Here is an 18,785-nt window from a genome sequence, read left to right as displayed (position 1 = left end):
GAACCCCTTTCAAAAATTAGGAAGTTTCCACGTTATGTAGGAAATTCAGAATCACCCAACATTTTTCCACTAGATACTACCCCCAAGGCAATGGCTAAGCTGAAGCTACCAATAAAACCATTTTAAAAATTCTAAAGAAAATCATTGATGCAGTTGGCCGTGATTGGCACATCCAAATTACTCTCACCCTTTGGGCCTACCATACCTCCATCCACACCCCCACAGTAGCCACCCCATTTTCCCTTGTTTATGGTTTTGAAGCCATCTTGCCCATCAAAATTGAGCTCTCTTCCCTCAAAATCTCTCTCAAGAATTTGATATCCAAAGAAGAATATTGAGTTGCTCACTTGCAAGAGGTGGCACTCCTCGATAAGAGATGACTCAATGCCCTAAGCCACCTCCGCATGTATCAAAATCACCTTCAGCTTCAGTATCATAAGAAAGTCAAGCCATGAGAATTTGAAGTGGGTGACTTAGTTTTACAACATAATATGAAGAACTTCAAGAACCATGAAAAGAAAGGAAAGTTTGAGGCAAATTGGCTAGGTCCATTTATCATTATAGCCAAATATGGTTTTGGGGCATATTAGATTGCTACTCCAAAGGGAGATCCACTCCCTCAGCCTATAAATATTCAACATCTCAAATGGTTCTATGCTTGAGCCTTTTTAGTTCTTGTACAGTGTTTATAGTCCCATAAAAATCCAAAAAAATAAGAAAATCTAAAAATCTAAAAAAAAAATCATAAAATGTTCCTTAAAAAGGTATGGTTTGATCGATTGTCTATAAGGCTCATTTCACTCCACTCCATTCCACCATTCCATTTCCCTTGTGCAAAGTCTTATCAAGGGTTTTGCATTTCATGCATTAAATAAAAGACCTCTTGTCTACGAGGCTTCATTTCACTTCCATCTTTTGAAAGACCTGTAGTCTGTGAGGCATTTTTTCTGTTGAGTGATTGTCAATCCCATTACACTAAGCTTTTTCACAACAGTAACCACACTTGGAATTACACAAAATCACCATTTCAGACTTAATGATTCAAGAAACTTGTTCACTTCACAGCCCTTGCTGAAAACGCATGATTTTATGATCATTGACATTTCAACTTGACACACTTTTATAGGATGAATCCTTCCTATAGGCAATATTGTGACATTCACTTCTAGACCTAAGGTTCTTGGTAGGAATTGTGGACTAAATGACTACTTGGTCATAAGGTCTCTTTTTGGTTGATTTTATTTTTTGTGTGTTAGTGAAAGCTTTTTATGGTGCACCTTGATCTTCCATATTTTGGTCGTACCAGAATGGCTCTCATTGACTACACATATTTTTGTGGTATGATCTATTTTTTGGAGGCTTTATTTCATATGTGTTAGTGTTAGGTTATGTTAATGCGTTGCATAACGGGGGCAATGGGTTAGCACACGTCCCACCAAAGATACCTAAAAGACTTTGGGTTTGCCCAGACCTCTCTATTGCATATATGAAATTTGATCCATCATAACTATGCAAACTAGACCTATCATCCTAAAGTCTCTATGGCTTTGTATGTCTAGTCCACGCAAAAGAGTCATGTCATTTATGCTTCTATAGCATATAATGCATAAACTCATTTGCAAAATTAACTTAAGGTGTGCTCTCCATCTGAACACAATGGAATCTCTTGATATCATGTAATTAGGATGCATGTAGTATAGGGTTTTATTCGAGTCGTGCTTGAGAAAAGGTTCTATTTATTTCCCCCCTCCTATGCTATGCTACTGGGCTTCTATGAGTGACAATTTTGACAGATATTCATTCATTAGTTCATTTCCATTAGATTGCATTAGTGGTCATTTGATTCATCTCATTTAGTGTTTATTAGGAATTTTTAGTTCATTTTATTAAATTGCATTAGATCATTCCATTAGTTGCATACATCACATCTAGGGGCATATACTTCATAATCACATCTCACATATATATAGTGCATCCATGTAAAGTAAAACAATGCATATATCTCATAATTGCCCACAAATCTACATCACACACATGTTAGGCATCATCTACATATGCATACATCATAAGAAACATCACATAGCATCACATCTTGCATCATAAGCATCAGTATCACATCATAAACATCATAGGCATCACATAAATCCATACACATATAGAGTCATTGAATCATTTCATGTATATATCTCAAACAAAATAGTGTATGTACAGTCCATATAGAAATCATGTAGAATCATATAGTACAAATACATAATCAAAAAACTCACTACATCTGCACATATCTATCAAAAAATTGATCACTATATAGCATCAAGCCATTGGCTATGAGGACCTAGCCCCCCTGCATCCCCCCCATGAGGAGTTTTCTAATGTCCTACAGATTGCTCTGATCTGGCTCTACCACTCGAGATCCACGAGCTAGCTCCCCTCTCAAAATCTGGCTGTCACCGCTCAGCAGGCACGACCTCAATATAAAGTGACTTATAATAGGTTGCCTCTTGTATGGCCAGTGTCTTTGCTCAGCTAGCCACAAGGGCCTCCTGCATCACTAAGATGGCTACCCCAGGCTATACCATCTGTATGGTTATATCCCTCTACCTATGGTATCCATCTAGCTGTGCCTGATGGGTGGCTCGCTCGACTTGTAGTGCAGCTACCTCTACTTAGAGCCTCTTTAGCTTTGCTCGCTCCTCTGCTCATATGTGGGTGCCCACCCCTACAAACTCCTTGCCATCCATCCGTGCTTGTAGGGCCATTAAGGCCTCCTGTGCACTATCTCCCCTAGCCCTCTGCACCTACAACTCTACCTATACGACCCCCATAGCCTGCTCTAAGTTGTCTGCTCATGCCTACTGCTCTTGTGCTATCCCTTGTAGGTAGGCTACCTCTGTCTGCAAGTTATCCCACTTAGCCTTGACCATGTCTAGGTCAACTCTTTGTACCTTTCCTTGTGGAGGTGCCTATGGTGGTGCCTGGGGTTGTACCTATACCTATGCCTGGGGTGCTATCTTTGGTGGCCCCTGTACTAGTGCTGGCCCTAGCCCTCTCCTCGCTTGAACTCTACACCCGTGCGGTCCCTCCTATGCCCCTTGTGCCAGTGGTAGCATCATAGTTGCCTGCCCACCATCCCCTACTCCATCCCCCTCCCCCTATGCTTGCTTTGTTGGTGGAGGTGCCCCTGGCACTGTAAGCCTAACCCACTGGTGGGTTGCCCACCATTGTACATACACCAGTGTCATACCTGCATCTCCCTTGTCCTGACCATGCACCCATGGCACTACTGCCATCCCCAACCAAGAAGCTCAAGCTAATCGTATGGTGGTCCCATGTCTCCATAGCCGGCCATACTCTTGTGACACAACATGATATAATAATCTATCTGGTACTGTGTCCTATGTCCTACCAAACTATCATCGCACTTGAGAGGGCATGTAGCACATGATCACATGCATGGATCGACCAATGATCTACCAGTTAGTCTGTGTGTATGAGAGGTACATCTGAACCTCTATGTCATCCTTGCCACCTACTGCTAGTGTCTACCCCCACTCGAACATGATGATCTCATCTATGCACCACCTCTAAAAACCCACAGACTCCATTGATGTATACTGGATGGGAGGTCGATATCTATAAGTGAATGGCTCTCCAGGCTACCTAGTCTCCCGCCATGTGATAGGCCATGTGATTCCAATGTGCTCCCATGACCATAACATTAGTAGCATTAGTCCTGGTCTCATAGTGTACTGGGTTTGATATGCACACATGTGAAAATTATGATATAGCTCATCTAGGATCATCTGTCCCTAGCAGTAGACTATTCCCTCCTCCTATAGTAGAGTGCTCAGCACTCATGCCCAACCGATCAGCCACCCATGTCCTGCATGATCTGGTAGCATCCACCATATTAGTGAGGCTAGGTATACTACCAGCCTCAGTAGCCTCTACTCTAGTGCATCCCTCCATGACAACCATGATCACTGGACAAGTAGTCGTTGTCGCCATCTACCAAAGCACTCCATCAGGAATAGATCAGAACCCTCCAGTACATACTATGGGTATGCACCTTTGATAGGTACTTGTAGGATCCACCACACATTTAGGAGTGTGACTATAGCCTCCCCCATCAACAGATGGAAGCTCCTTATAGGCATGTGCCATCACTCTATGAGAGCCGATAGTTATGCTGAATGTGCCCTTAGATCTGACCACTCGTGTATGTGCTCTAGGCTGCACAGTCGCATGTATCTCCAATCTACATCTATAAGTCTCTCTTGTATCACCATGGTCAAAGGATAATGCTCCCTTGACCTAAACACCACCATGTCCTCCTATAGAATAGACATGTAGAGCATCAGTTTTGCTAGCCTACAATGTCCCTAGAGTGGGGCATCTTCCCTTGCCTCCTCCTAGTCTAACCCAATTAGCGCAACTACTAATAAGTGCAGATGCCGATATGCGTAGACACTGATTAGTGAAAATGCTGATCAACGCAGATGCCAATCAGTGGAAATGCTGATCGATGAAGATGCCAATACACATAGATGAAAATCTTCTATCGTCTGTGGAGAGCATGGAATTTTCTTCATCATCTACACTACCCATTGTCATCCGCATAGATGACAGGGTGAACCCTATTGTCTCCACATTGTCTTTTCCCCCTTTTGGCATCTACGCAAATGACAAGATTGATCCTGTCATCTCCGTGGATGCTGAGATCCTCATCTTGTTGTCTATATAGATGACAAGGTGGAGATTGTCATCTCTGCCCAGACCCCTTTTCTAGTGCATTTATGACATAATAAATGCACCTAGCCTAGCCTAGTCTACCAAAACACGAAGAGGATTAGATGACTTACTGGTGGGCCCATCTCGATTGCTCGCTGGTACTCTCGAACATGCTCACCAAGCTGCAATCGATCAATGGGGTCCATGCTTTCTCTGGATGCTCTGCTCATAGTGTGACAATGACCTTCTTTGGGCCCCTCGAAGGCTTATATAGGCCCCTCTCAGACCCCATTTGAGCCCTTGCTTTCCTTGAGTCATGTCCGTCCCCTGTTTACCCGCAAGTTATGCAAATGTTCTCATTAATTCCTGTTTTCTCTCCTTTTTCTTATTTCTTAAGACCTTTTTTTACAAAAATTGTCCAAAATTTATTTTTTGTGCAATTTTTGTGAGGGGGCACGCTCCTCCTCTTTCATTGTCATAGGACTCCCTCCTTCTTTGGGGAAACCTATATTTTCTTTTCTTTGATATGATGTCATCTCGACATCACATCAAAGAGGGGCAAAATGTAGATGCTTAAAATTATCCCTAAACACTATATTAATTAATTTTAATATTGCTTGTGACATTGTAATTAATTATTAAGTAATAAATTATATTATTCATATTCTTCTACTTATTTAATTAAATTAATTAATTAAATGAGTTCATTCTCTTAAGTATTTAAATCTAATTTAAATACTTCTAGCCTTAATGTGTTAAATTAATTTAACACATGATCCTCCATGTTTCCTCATTTTACAATAAATTTTATTTATTTAAACCCTCACATCTCATTAATTCCTCTAAACCCATGATTAAATTAAATATCATTTAATTTAATCTTAAGTCTAACCTAGAGCCTAGCCTATAACCATCATTTTCATCCTCTTAAGCCTACTACTTCTTTAATCCCACTTAATCATTTCTAATCTTCTTCCTAATCCCCCTCATTAGCCTAAGAGTGTGCTCACACATGTGTGAGATGACATGCCTACACACTCCCATTTGCACTCTTGTCTCCCACTCTTCTTCTCAAGTTTGCTCACACATGTGTGAGCAAACTTTGAATTCTTGACCATTTGCATGGCTTGTATGTCATCTTATGTGGCATCTACATAGATGCCACCTTACCAAGCCCTCCCTCAAGCCTATAAATAGAGAGCTTGTCTCAAGCATTTGGCATCTCCCATTATTGCATTATTACCATGCCATTTTGAGTTTTGAGTTCTCATGCTAAGAGTTTGCATTGTAGTTTAAGTTTCATAGAGATTTCTAGGATTATACTAACCATTTGGTAGCTGATTTAATTTTCCTCATGCATTGTTAGTCTAGTTTCTTTATGTATTAGCATCTCCATTTCATTTACATCTTAGTTTAGCTTGCACATCTCATTAGTTTCTTAGTTGCATTCCATAGTTTTATTCTTGAATACCTTCAAGTATGGCTTTCTCCATAGCCATTTCTTGAAGTGTTCTTCATTTCATCTAGCCTAGGTTTGTATTTCATTTTCACTCACACTTGCACATCCACTCAAGAGATTCACTCCATTGTTGTGTTTGGGAGAGCACACCAAACATACCCACCCATCTTAACACACCAACAAGGCCTCTTATGGGTGCCCTTGTTGAGCTGTAGAGGTGGCTGGAAGATTGGGTTTGTTAGCTGCTTAGGGTTGCAAAACCCAAGCAACATTAGTTAGTGTTTGTTTCTTTCATTTTGATGAATTTTTGATGCACTTTCAAACTTTTTAACTAATGTTTGTTTGTTAACTCATGCTCCTAATAGGTCACATTTTCTAGCACACAGAGAGTATAGACCGTAGTTCTTGTAGCTTCTGTCTAGAACATCTATGCAACATATTTTTCAATCAAAAATGTATTTTCACAATACATAATTAATCTATTTCCTCTCTCTATAATTCTATTTTTTTGTGGTGTCCTTAGTGCAGATAACTGCCTTTTGATACAATTCTCAACAAAAAATTTAGTGAATTCAATAGACATGAATTTACTACCTCTATTAGATCTTGACTTTTTAAATGACTAGTTTATTCTTAGCATGAATACTAATGATATTCCTATTGGGGATTATCCTATCATTGCTAGAGCATTGGAGAGATTATTAGATTTGTTACATGTTGAATTCATAATTGTGTTTTTCATTGATGTCAACATACTAAGAAAATTGGAAAAATAGAAGACAATGATTGAGACCTTATGATTCAAGTAATAAAGATGAAGTCAAGCATTCTTGAGGAAATTTTCTATTGAGTATCCTAATTTTATGGTTAAGTGAGCATGAAAAATTCAAAGATTGGTGATACTTATTTGAGACTTACCAAAAATAGTTTATAGATAGAGTTCCTAAGAAGTATTTTTTGGTAATCGGATTATATCTCTCAACATGAATAGAATATAGATAAGTGAAGTTAAATAGAGGTAGAAGACATCATAATTATGACATCAAAAAGTGCATGATGTCTAAGGTTGCACGTGTGAAGATTTTGAAGACTGTGAGCTAACAATATTATGTAGTTATAAAAAGATGTAATTTACTGTATATTGTTTTATCTTAATGAGGTCCTATTGTAATTGTAATTAGGAAAAGCCTCAAGGCCAACTTGATGAATTATTTTGAGGACTTGGTATAAAGGAATTTTTTCTTCCTTGGTTGTAGTGTGTAATTGTATATCTGTATGTGATAAGTAAAGAAGATTAGTACATGAGAATAAGTGATCCAAGGGATTATTGTGATGTGAGTTTGTGGATCTAATATTGAGATTTGAGAAGTTTTTGTCATGGAAGAGGCACATTAAGAGGAAAGATAAAGAGTGTGAGTTTCTAAGATCAATTGTATTTGGTATTATTCTAGAAAGTATAATACAAGGCTAGTTGGATAGTGAGTTCAATGGTCTAACCCTAAAATTGTTTGGAAAATGGATCATTATATCTTTTAGGACTCCTAATAGTATTGGAATGTCCTCACAAGGATTCAAAGTCTCCTACAATCGACTGATATGTATTGAATGTATTTCACTGGTTTTGAATAGAGTCCATCCTCTTACAAGGAACTTATATATTAGTACATCATTATGTGGGTACCATCCCCAATGGTTTTTTCCCTCTAATCAAGGGTTTCCTTAGTTTAAATATCTAGTGTTATTGTGTGTGGTTATCTTCTTATGGTTGTTTATATTGATCACATGTTTTAGAATTAATAAGGTAAATTAAAGTTATTTTTTTAGATAATAGATTCAATGCCTGCCCCCCCCCCCCCATCAATTAGCTTTGTTGAATTTATTTTCTAACAATTAGTATTTGAGCATCATGTCCTTGAAAGAAAATCTTAATAGCTTAAGGAGATCTATGATACATCATTTCATAAAAGAAAATCCTAAGTTTTACAGAGTGAACTATGAAAGTGAAAAGAGAAGATGAAGACACATTTTCTATGCATGGGTCTAGGATATTGGTTGATGACTAAGAATGGGAAGACCATAGTTGAAGAAAAAGAACTTGAAGACTAAACTAAAGCTAAAAGACATTTTTTCATGTGTGACATGCTTTCAAGAGAAGCACTTTTATCAAATCTTCTTGAAAATGAGTACAACTAGGAAACAAATTTGAGGTTATCTAGTTGAATATGGAAAATTTTGGAATCTACTTTTGAAGGTGATTAACATGCTATAAGGATTAGACTAAAATATTCGATATGCCTATTTATAGAATATAAAATGATGGAAGATGAATCTATAAGAAGTTATATTGGAAGAATAATTTTTTTTTTCTTGGAATCAAGGCTTGTGAAGGAAGTAAAATGGACATGTGATCATATGGAAAATTTTAAAAACTTTGACATCACCATTAATGTAGACATAATAGATGATTGAGTAAGTAATACCTTGTAATAAAAAGTTCTCTAGAGAGAATCTTCTTGGAAAATTGGACATAGCTGAAATAACCTTGAAATAGTCTAGATATTTTCTTAGAGTGAAGACTACCTTTAGCGCACTAAGTATTATTCCTACTCCATCTAGGAGTGAAAGCACCAATGGAGATTATGCTAGCAGCAATAAATAAAGACCTAGAGAAGACAAAAAAAATGAAGAAGGAATTGTTCTACTTGTGAGAAGAGAACCAGATGGTAAGAAAATATTTACATGTTGGAGTTGTGATGAATTTGGTCATTATGTTTCTAAATACCCTAAAAGAATAAAGAAGTACAAAAAGAATCTCAACTCTAGAAATCCTAGAGAATTTTTATATGAGAAAATGATGATGATGAACTAGATGAATTTTTTTTTGAGAAAAAGTGGAGATGAGTTAGGATTTATTGCCATAAAATAAGAAAATCCTAAGAAATAAGATAGAGAACAAAAAACCTTAGTGTCACAAGTTGAAAACAAAGATGATTAGATCATAGATAGTAGTTGTTCAAATAATATGACTAGTGATATGAATAAATTTGTTGAGTTCAATAGTTATGATGTAGGAATTCTCAAAGTTGGAAATAATGCAATTTGTTACATAAAGGGAATAAGATTTATTTCTCTTGATGGAAAGACTAATACTGATGATGTTTAATTTTTTAATGTTTTGAAATATAATATTTTGAATGTTGGATATCTAGTTGAAAAGGGATATTAGTTGCAGTTTACATAAAAGGTGTGTATTATATTAAGGATAAGGATGGTAAGTGTTGAATACAATTGATTAATTATGTATTTTCTTTGATGTTATACAAAATTTCATATCATCATGAATCAGTGTATGTTGAGCTCAATCAGGCATTGAAGATAGTTTATGTGTCTCTTGAGCATTCTAGAGTTTGCCTAGTTTAGAAGATAGTATCTACTAAGTTCACTCAGGCATCTAAGGAAAGTTTGCAAAAGTTGAGTGTTAACTAAGCTCACTCAATTTATAAAGGATATGTTAGATGGAACCAATGTTAATCAAGCTCACTTGGTTACCAAAGGAACTTTATGAATATCTAGTGTTGACCAAGTTCTTGTGGTCAGCACAAAAAAATTATTTCTAAGTTAGTGTCTAATGAGCAAGGTTAGCTAACAAAGGATTTTCTTGTTTTGGCATTTGAGCTCAATTGATTTATCTGTTGGTTATAGCCAACTAAGAAGGTGAATATTAATTATTCTAAGTTATATTCTTTTTGACTTGACAATATGAAAGATATAAATATAAGGTCAAGTTGAGGATTAGAAAGAGTAGTGTAGTGGAACATAATTGAAGATTTGATAATGTCAAGAGGAAGCAAATTAGAAGGATAAGTATAATATCCTTTTTGAGATGAAAAGATACATTCTATAAAGAAGGAACAAATATACAAGCCAGAATTGAGATATGTAATTAGAAATCTAGTTGCATTAGGAATTAGGTCATCTCATTGTTACTCTATAACCATTGTAGCTAAAGATCAAGATGTCTTACAAAAGAGAGATTCCTAAGTTGAACTGAGACAACTTTACTGCACAGAAACAACTTATGAGGTTACAACTAGCAACTATCAGTGATTCAGGCTGTAAGTATCTTGACACTAAATACAAGAATCCTTATAGAACATTATCAGTTGAATATATTGCTGAAAATAAAAATCATAACATCATGATGATTGACATTGCTTCTAGTCTTAATTATCCTGAATTTGATAAAGTCAAAAGTTGCTACAACTTATGATATGTGGATTAAATTGAAAGACGTCTATGGGGCAAATAATAATGTAAGAAGAGCTAAAGCTAAAAGTCTTAGAGGATAATTTGATTAGATGAAGATGAGAGAAGATGAAAATATTATAAAACATGTTGATAGAATCAAAGCAAGTGTGAGCTCAATCAAAGCATCTAGAGGAGACATTGATGGAAAAATATTTGTGAGCAAGGTACTTTGAGCCTTTCTTCCTATCTATGAAATTAGATTGTTTGTTATTTAAGAAATGAGATGTGATACAAATAGAAAAATATCTTTGAATGTTCTATTTGGAAGGTTGACAACATTTGAGTTGGATAACTATGGTAACTATGTTCCTAGTTCCAAATGTATTGAGTTTGCATTTGAAGCCAAACTCTCACTAAAGAAAAGGAGTAAGAAATCAAAGGTCAATCAATCAAGAAGTTAAGAAGAAGAAGAAAGTTTAGATAGTGATCTTGAAGTTGTTGAAGCCCTACTTGCAAGGAAATATTCCAAAGGAAGAGGAAAGTACAAAGGTAAGATACCTCTTATCTTTTTCTCTTGTGAAGAAGTTAGTCACATTGCTGCAAGGTGCCCAAACAAAGAAGACAACGATGAAAAGAAAAGAAATAATTACAAAAGAAAGAAGGAATTGAAAAACTATAAGGACTACAAGGACAAAGGTAAGAAATCTTATTTTATAGCTAAATATTCTAATAATAGTGAAGATGAAATGGTATATATTGTTGTAGAAGATGAATTTGATGATGAAGGAGATAAAATGGCACTTGTATCTCATATTAGAAAAAATGACACATGGATCATTAATAGTGATTTCTAACATCATACGAATGGAGATGAAACAAAGTTTGAGCACATGGAATATTATGATGGTGGTAGTGTGAGATTTGAAAATAATGAACCTTGTTGCATAAAAGGAAAACAATGTATCTCATTAATCAATGAACATATATGTGAAAATTCTTATTGCATTGAAGGACTAGAGATCAACCTACTAAGTGTGGCACAATTGAATAACATTGGATTCAAGGTAGATTTATGAATGGGAAGGACAACCTGTTGGATGGAAAAAGAAATCTAGTTGGATCTGGAAAAAAACAAAAGGTAATTAATTCTATCTAGATCTCAGTGAAAGTTCATGTTTTATTGCTCAATTAGAAGAAATCTAGTTATGGCACAAAAGACTATGTCATGTGAACTTTAATAACATGGTTAAAATAAGCAAAAATAAAAGAATTAGAGGTATTCCTAGCTTGGGGAAACCTGATATTGGTCAATGGAAATTTTTTCAAATTGGTAAGATGGGAAAGACCAATTTCAAAAGAAAGAACTATCATTCTAAGGAAGTCTTAGAGCTTGTGCTATTGGAATATAAAGTTATAGTGGAGATAAGTTTTTCATTCTTTTTGTTGATGACTATTCTAGAATGATGACTATAATGTATCTAAAAGAAAAATCTAAAGCTTTTCAAAAGTTCAAATGATATTTGGCAAGAGTAGAAAAGGAAAGTGGAAATAAGTTGAAATGTTTAAGATTAGATAGAGGTGGTGAGTTAATTTCTAATGAATTCAATAAATTTTGCATTGAAAAAGGAATTAAGAGACAAGTATTAGTCCCTAGTACTCCTCAGCAGAATGGTATAACTGAGAGAAGGAACAGATCCATCATTGATTGTGCAAGAACATTGATGATAGAAAAGAATGTTGCAATCAAATACTAGAAGGAAGTAATCAGTATTGCAATGCATACCTTGAATAGAGTATAGTTGAAGGAAGACTCAAATCAAATTCCTTATGAACTATGGTATGCCATATTCCTAGGATACTCCTATAGAAGTAAGGCATACAAATTTTTAAATTTATCTACTCATAAAATCATAAAAAGTTCACATGTGAGAATTGATGAGATTTGAGAAAAGAGTCAAGAAGAAATCAACAAAGAGCCTAAGAATTATAGAAGATTTGTTTATAATGAACATGATGCTCTACAAAATTTATATGGAAGAAAGGAGGCTTCACCTCTCAATTCCCCAAAATCTCCAACACCTACTAACTTATAGATAATACAATCTGAGTCATAGTCTGAAGTACCTGAGACACGGTTAGAAGCTATGAAGCTACTAGAAGAGCAAGCCGAGTTTGATTGAATTGAGTCATAGATAGTGGGAACCAAGCTTAATACTAAATTTCATAATGAAATTAGTGAAACATACTCTAAATCCAAAGAACCTATGCTAGCAAGATATGTTAGAAGGCATTATGCACCTAACCGTCTATCATTGGAGATAAATTAGATTGAACAATGACAAGAAACAAATTGAAAGGTACATGTTTACTTGCTAAATTTGAACCTAGAAATGTTAAAGATGCTTTGAATAATGAAATTTGGATTGAAGCAATGAATGAAGAAATAGAACATATAGAAAATAAAAAAACTTGGATTCTTGTTCCTAAACCCAAGTATAAAAATGTAATTGGCACAAAATGGGTATTCAGAACTAAGCTAAATTAAGATGGAGAAGTTTTCAAAAAAAGAGCAAGGTTAGTATGTAATTGGCACAAAATGGGTATTCAAAAATAAAAGGTACAATGAAGACTTCTTACAATTTATTGTTTGGACATGCACCTTTAGTTAAATATTTTTGAATCTTTAGAAGTAAGTGTTACATTAAGGGAGATAATGGATTTAGTAAGTTTGATTCAAGAAGAAATGAAGGTATGTTCCTTGGTTATTCATTGAAAATAAAATCTTATAGATGTTTTAATTAGAGGTTTAAGACTATTATTGAGAGTGCCAATGTTAAACTGAATGAGAAGTTTGGAGTTCAAGAAAAATACTTAATTAGAATTCTGATGAAGAGGCTAATCCTAATACTAATGAAGAAAATATTGAATTATTTTATCAAACTAACAATGAATTGTATAATGAGATTCAAGTTGTCAAATAGAGAGATGAACCAAGGTCTGAAGCTAAAGCTAAAGAAAGATTTGAAACAGTAACACCAAGCAAGAATCTGACAAAGAATTACCTTGCTAAATAGCTTATTGGAAGAAAAGATAGAAGATTTATGAAAAGAAATAAGGTACACAAAGAATTATGTTTGATTTCTCAAGTTGAACATAAAGTTTCGATGAATCTTCCAAGGATGATCATTGGATTCAAGAAATGAAAGAAGAACTAGATGAGATTGTGAAGAAGGAGACATGGGAATTGGTTCCTAGACCCAAGGACAAAAATGTCATCAGAACTAAGTAGGTTTTAATAAGTAAAATGAATGAACAAGTTGAGGTTGTAAGAATTAAAGAAATACTAGTATACAAAGAGTATTCACAATAATAAAGTATAGATTATAAGGAGACATTGAGCATCATAAAGGATTTCCTTTGATAGAAGAAGAAGATATGTTATGTAAGTTGATGAAAGAATTATATTGATTAAAGAAAACACCTAGAAGTTGGTATTCAAGGTTGGACAAGTATTTGAAAAAATTGGCTTTTGCTAAAGGTACAACAAATAGTAACCTATATCTAAAAGAAATTTAGAATGGTCTATTGATTCTTATGAAATTTGTAGATGATATAATGTTTGGAGGTGATGATGAAACAAGTGACAAATTTTTTGATAAAGCAAAGGAGTCTAGAATGAGTGTGATTAGTGAGATGAAATATTTCTTGGATTTATAGATTATGTAAACATTGATGGCAATTTCCTATCACAAACTAATTATTTGAAAGACTTGTTGAAGAGATTTGGTTTGACAAGTTGTAATCTAGTTGGTACACCTATGGTAACTAGTCATAAGTTATCTAGCAAAGATGAGACACCTATTGTTGAGAAGAAAAGTAAAGATCTATGATTAGAGGTTTACAATATTTGACTCTTAGAAGACCATATATAGCTAACACAATTAGAATTGTTGTAATATTTGAAGATGATCCTAAGGAATCACATTATGTAATAGTAAAAATAATATCCATATATTTGAAGGGTACACCTAATTTTGGACCATGGTATGAAAAATCAAATGACTTTACTTTATATGCATATAATGATGTAGACTGGGTTGGTAGTATAGATGATAAAAAGAGTACAAGTGGTGGATAATTTTTTTCTAGGAGGAATATTAGGTTTTTGGATAAGTAAGAAACAACATTGCATCTCACAAATCATAATAAAAGCATAATATGTAGCAACAACAAAAAATTGCAATCAAATCATGCACATGAAATAGATGTTGAAGGATATTAGGATAGAGTTTTCAGAACCTGTTATCATACATTGTGATAACAAGAGTATAGTGATTATGTCTAAGAATCATATGTTATATTCTAAGAAAAAGAATAAATCTATTAAGTTTCATTTTTTGAGTGAGAAATTTGTAGAGAAAGAGATCATATTAGAATATGGTAATACAAAGGAATAGATTGTGGATAGATTTACAAAACCTTTACCTAAGGATACATTTGAATAGTTGAGAGGTATGCTTTAGGTTATGCCTCTGCCTACTTCAAAGTAGATGATGCAAATATTGCATCATTCTTATGGTATATAGCTATTTTTTATCTATATTGAATATTGATGCATCCTCTATGGGGGAGTATTTGTGATTGAGTTGAGTCATGGAGGATTCTCAGTAGTTGGTATTTAACATTGTCTTTGGATACTTGAGATGGTTGAAGATATTGTTGGAAATTTGATTGAAAAGCTCATTGTTGTAAAAGAATATTTTCAATCATTGTTTTGTCATTGATGTCAAACCTTCTATTTGTAGGGATGATATTTTCTTATAATATCCAAGTATTATCACTTAGATGATTGATGAAGAGGATTTGATCAACAAGATGTAACAAGAGCACCTAAGAGAAATGTTGAGTTACGATGTTGTAATGAAGTGCAAGGATTAGTTAAGACAATGGTTAAGTAATGTATTGATAACATACACAAGGATACAGAGGTTGGTCATACTTATAAACATTGGAAGAAGAAGTTGTAACAAAGATTGATTGCAAAGCTTAAACTAAGATCTTTAGTGGATGTCGAGCAAGTTAGTCGAAGCTGAGAAAATTCTCAACAAAAGTTGAGTAACAAAAAATTATAGTGTGTGCTAAATGATCTTCAAGTGCTGAGTGAAGATCAGGTGCCAAGCATCAAAATTTTTTCAGTTGGTGCCAAGTGGTCTTCAGGTGCCGAACATCAGGAAAAAATTTATTGATGTTGAGTAACACAGTATGTGCCAAGCACAGTATTTCAATAGTGTCGAGATGCTACATTATTTCAAAAGATAAAGATTTGCCAAATCTAAGCCAACATAGTGGTTACATTGAATTTTTTGAATGATTTAGAAGATAGGGATGACGAGTTGGTGGCACAGAATCCTATGTAAACCATTTTTGAGAAAATTTTAAAGGATTATTCAAGAAGTTTCTAGAGGAAACATAATATGAATTAGATGCAATGAATACTACCTAATCCATGTGAATTGAAATTGAAAAATGGAAGAATCAAGAAGGAAAAGGAACTCCAAGACTTCTACTTAAGGATTCATAGACCAAGAAGCAAAGATTTTCTAATACTATTGTTGCTGAAGGGCCAAATCTACAAAGTGGTGAGAAGGGTGTCAAAGGGGGACATCTAGGTGAAGGAAGAGCATAGAGGCTCTGTTTCTATAAGTGTTTATGAAGAGATGATTGCATTGGTACATTGAGTGTGGAGACTCAAGGAGACTAAGCTTGAAAGAAGGGAAAGTTGTCAATATTTTCAGAGTTTGAAGGCCAGACAAGGGTATGAGCTGAGAAGTGATATGAGATCTGCAAGATAAGTTGTATGTTGTAGTCAGGTCAAGATTTTCTAATACACTCTAGCAATTGTATTAGATCTAAGAATCCTATGGACTTAGGTTGGCCTAAAAGCCATTTGTAAATCCTTTAATAAGGTGACATTCCAAGTGAATGTTCTAAAGTCCTCTAACCAGGCCCACTTTTAATAGGGTGGTTAAATCTTCTAACAAGGTCACATTTAACAGTGTGTTGTAAGCTTTTATCAAGGCAAGCTTTTCACATGGCATCACTTTAGAAGGGTGAGAATTGAGTAGCATATTACTAGTGGTTCTTCTCAAATTTGGTTTCCACATAAATCACTATGTCATGTGTTATGCTTGCATGTTGATTTATAGTAACTTGTTGATTAGATTAGTTAAGGCTTGGATGAATGAATGGTTGAATAGATTCACTACACTTAGTGAAAATTTTGAATAGGACATTTGGACCTTGAATAACTGATTAATCCCCCCTCTTAGTTATTCTAAAGAAATTCTAACCATTGGTATCAGAGCCATTTGCTGATTTAGTTTCAAGGTACTAGAATCGGGAAGATCAAGATGTCCAAGAGATAAGTTCCCAAGCTTAACAAATACAACTTTGCTGCATGGTAAAGTTTGATGAAATTGCATCTTGGGTCAATAGGTTACTATGCACAAACCTCAATTGGAATAGAACATGTAACTCTAGTAGGACCTTTTACTATAGATGATTTGAATAAAAAGAGGAAGCATAACCAAGCAATGTTGGAGATTGCCTCTGCACTTAACTATGCAGAATATGATGATATCAAAGACTATGACACTACATTCAAAATGTGGAAAACCTTGTTAGAAATCTATGGAGGAGATTAGAATGTCTAGAGGGAAAAGATAGAAAGCCTAAGAGGAAAGTTTGATGAAATGAAGATGAGAGAGAAGGTGAAAATGCTTCTCAGTATGTTGCAAGAATGAAAGAAGTGGTGAATGCAATAAGAAGTCTAGGTGGACAATTAGAAGAAGAAACAACAATCAATAAATATTTAAGAACTCTACTCCCTATCTATGTTATTAGAGTTTTAGCCATCCAAGAGCTAAGGTGTGTACAAGGGAACACACTAACCTTTGAAGGAATAATGGGAAGACTTACTACATTTGAGCTATCCAATTTTGATAACTATAGACCTGAGAACCTTGAATCTTCTTTCAAGGCCAAGATGATAATAAAAGAGATTGAGGAGGACACATCAAGGAAGAGAGGAAGAAAAGGAAAATATGCATCCAATGACAGTAGCATAGATGAGGAAGATGTGGAACAGCTAGAAGCACTACTGGCTAGGAGATTCCATAGAGTTAAAGGAAAATTCAAAGGTAAGCTCCCTATCATATGTTTTAACTGTAATAAAGTAGGTCATATAGCTACAAGATGTCTACAAAAGAAGATCTATAAAGAAGAAAACAAGTACAGGAATAAAAGAGAAGATGACAACAAAGATTATAAGGAGAAAGGCAAGAGATGCTACATTGTTGAAGAAGATTCTGATGAGAACGATGATGAAGTAGTCTATGTAGCCATGAAGGAAAAATCAAATAAAGATGAAGATGAAGAAATAACATTGGTTACCTATGTGAACAAGAATGACAAGTGGATCATAGATAGTGGATGCTCACATCACATGACAAGAGACAAAAGTAAGTTCATTATCTTTACTCAATATGATGGAAATAGTGTTAGATTTGGTAATGATGCCCCATGTCAAATCAAATAAAAAGGATCTATTGAACTTACAGAGAAAATTTCATGTGATAATGCATACTATGTAGAAGGATTGAACTAACAACTTGTTGAGTGTATCACAATTAAGCAATGTAGGTTGCAAAATTAAATTTGGAAAAAAAATTGCCAAGATCTGTGATATTGATGGAAATTTGATAGGAAAGGGTGAACAAACTAGTAGTAATCTATTTTACCTAGATATGGAAGATGCAACATGTCTTTTCATTAGACTCGATGATGTGTGATTGTTGCATAAAAGGTTGTGTAATGTTAACTTTGATAATCTGATTAGCATAAGCAAGAAAAAGAAAATCAGAGGATTGCCCAAGTTGAAGAAACCTAAAAACACAATGTGAAAACAATGTCAACTAGGGAAGATGACTAAGTCTAGTTTCAAGAGAAAAACATACACTTCCAATGAAGTACTAGAGTTAGTTCATACATACTTATGTGGTTCAATAGAAGTGCAAAGCTACCTAGGAGATAGATACATAATGCTATTTGTAGATGATTATTCTAGAATGATGACTACTATGTTCATAAAGCAAAAATCTGATGCATTCCAAATGTTTAAGTGGTATTTAGCTAGAGTTGAGAAGGAAATAGGAAAGAACTTGGAATGTCTAAGGTTAGATAGAGGAGGTGAGTTCACATCAAAAGAGTTTGAAATATTATGCAATGAAAAAGGTAAAAGGAAAACATCAGCACCAAAAACTCCACCATAGAATGGCATTGTTGAAAGAAG

The sequence above is a fragment of the Cupressus sempervirens genome, chromosome 6 (genome assembly GCF_028749045.1).
Source record: "Cupressus sempervirens isolate cs-2001-9-10 chromosome 6, ASM2874904v1, whole genome shotgun sequence".
Taxonomy (NCBI): domain Eukaryota; kingdom Viridiplantae; phylum Streptophyta; class Pinopsida; order Cupressales; family Cupressaceae; genus Cupressus; species Cupressus sempervirens.
Note: the sequence above shows the minus strand (reverse complement) of the source record.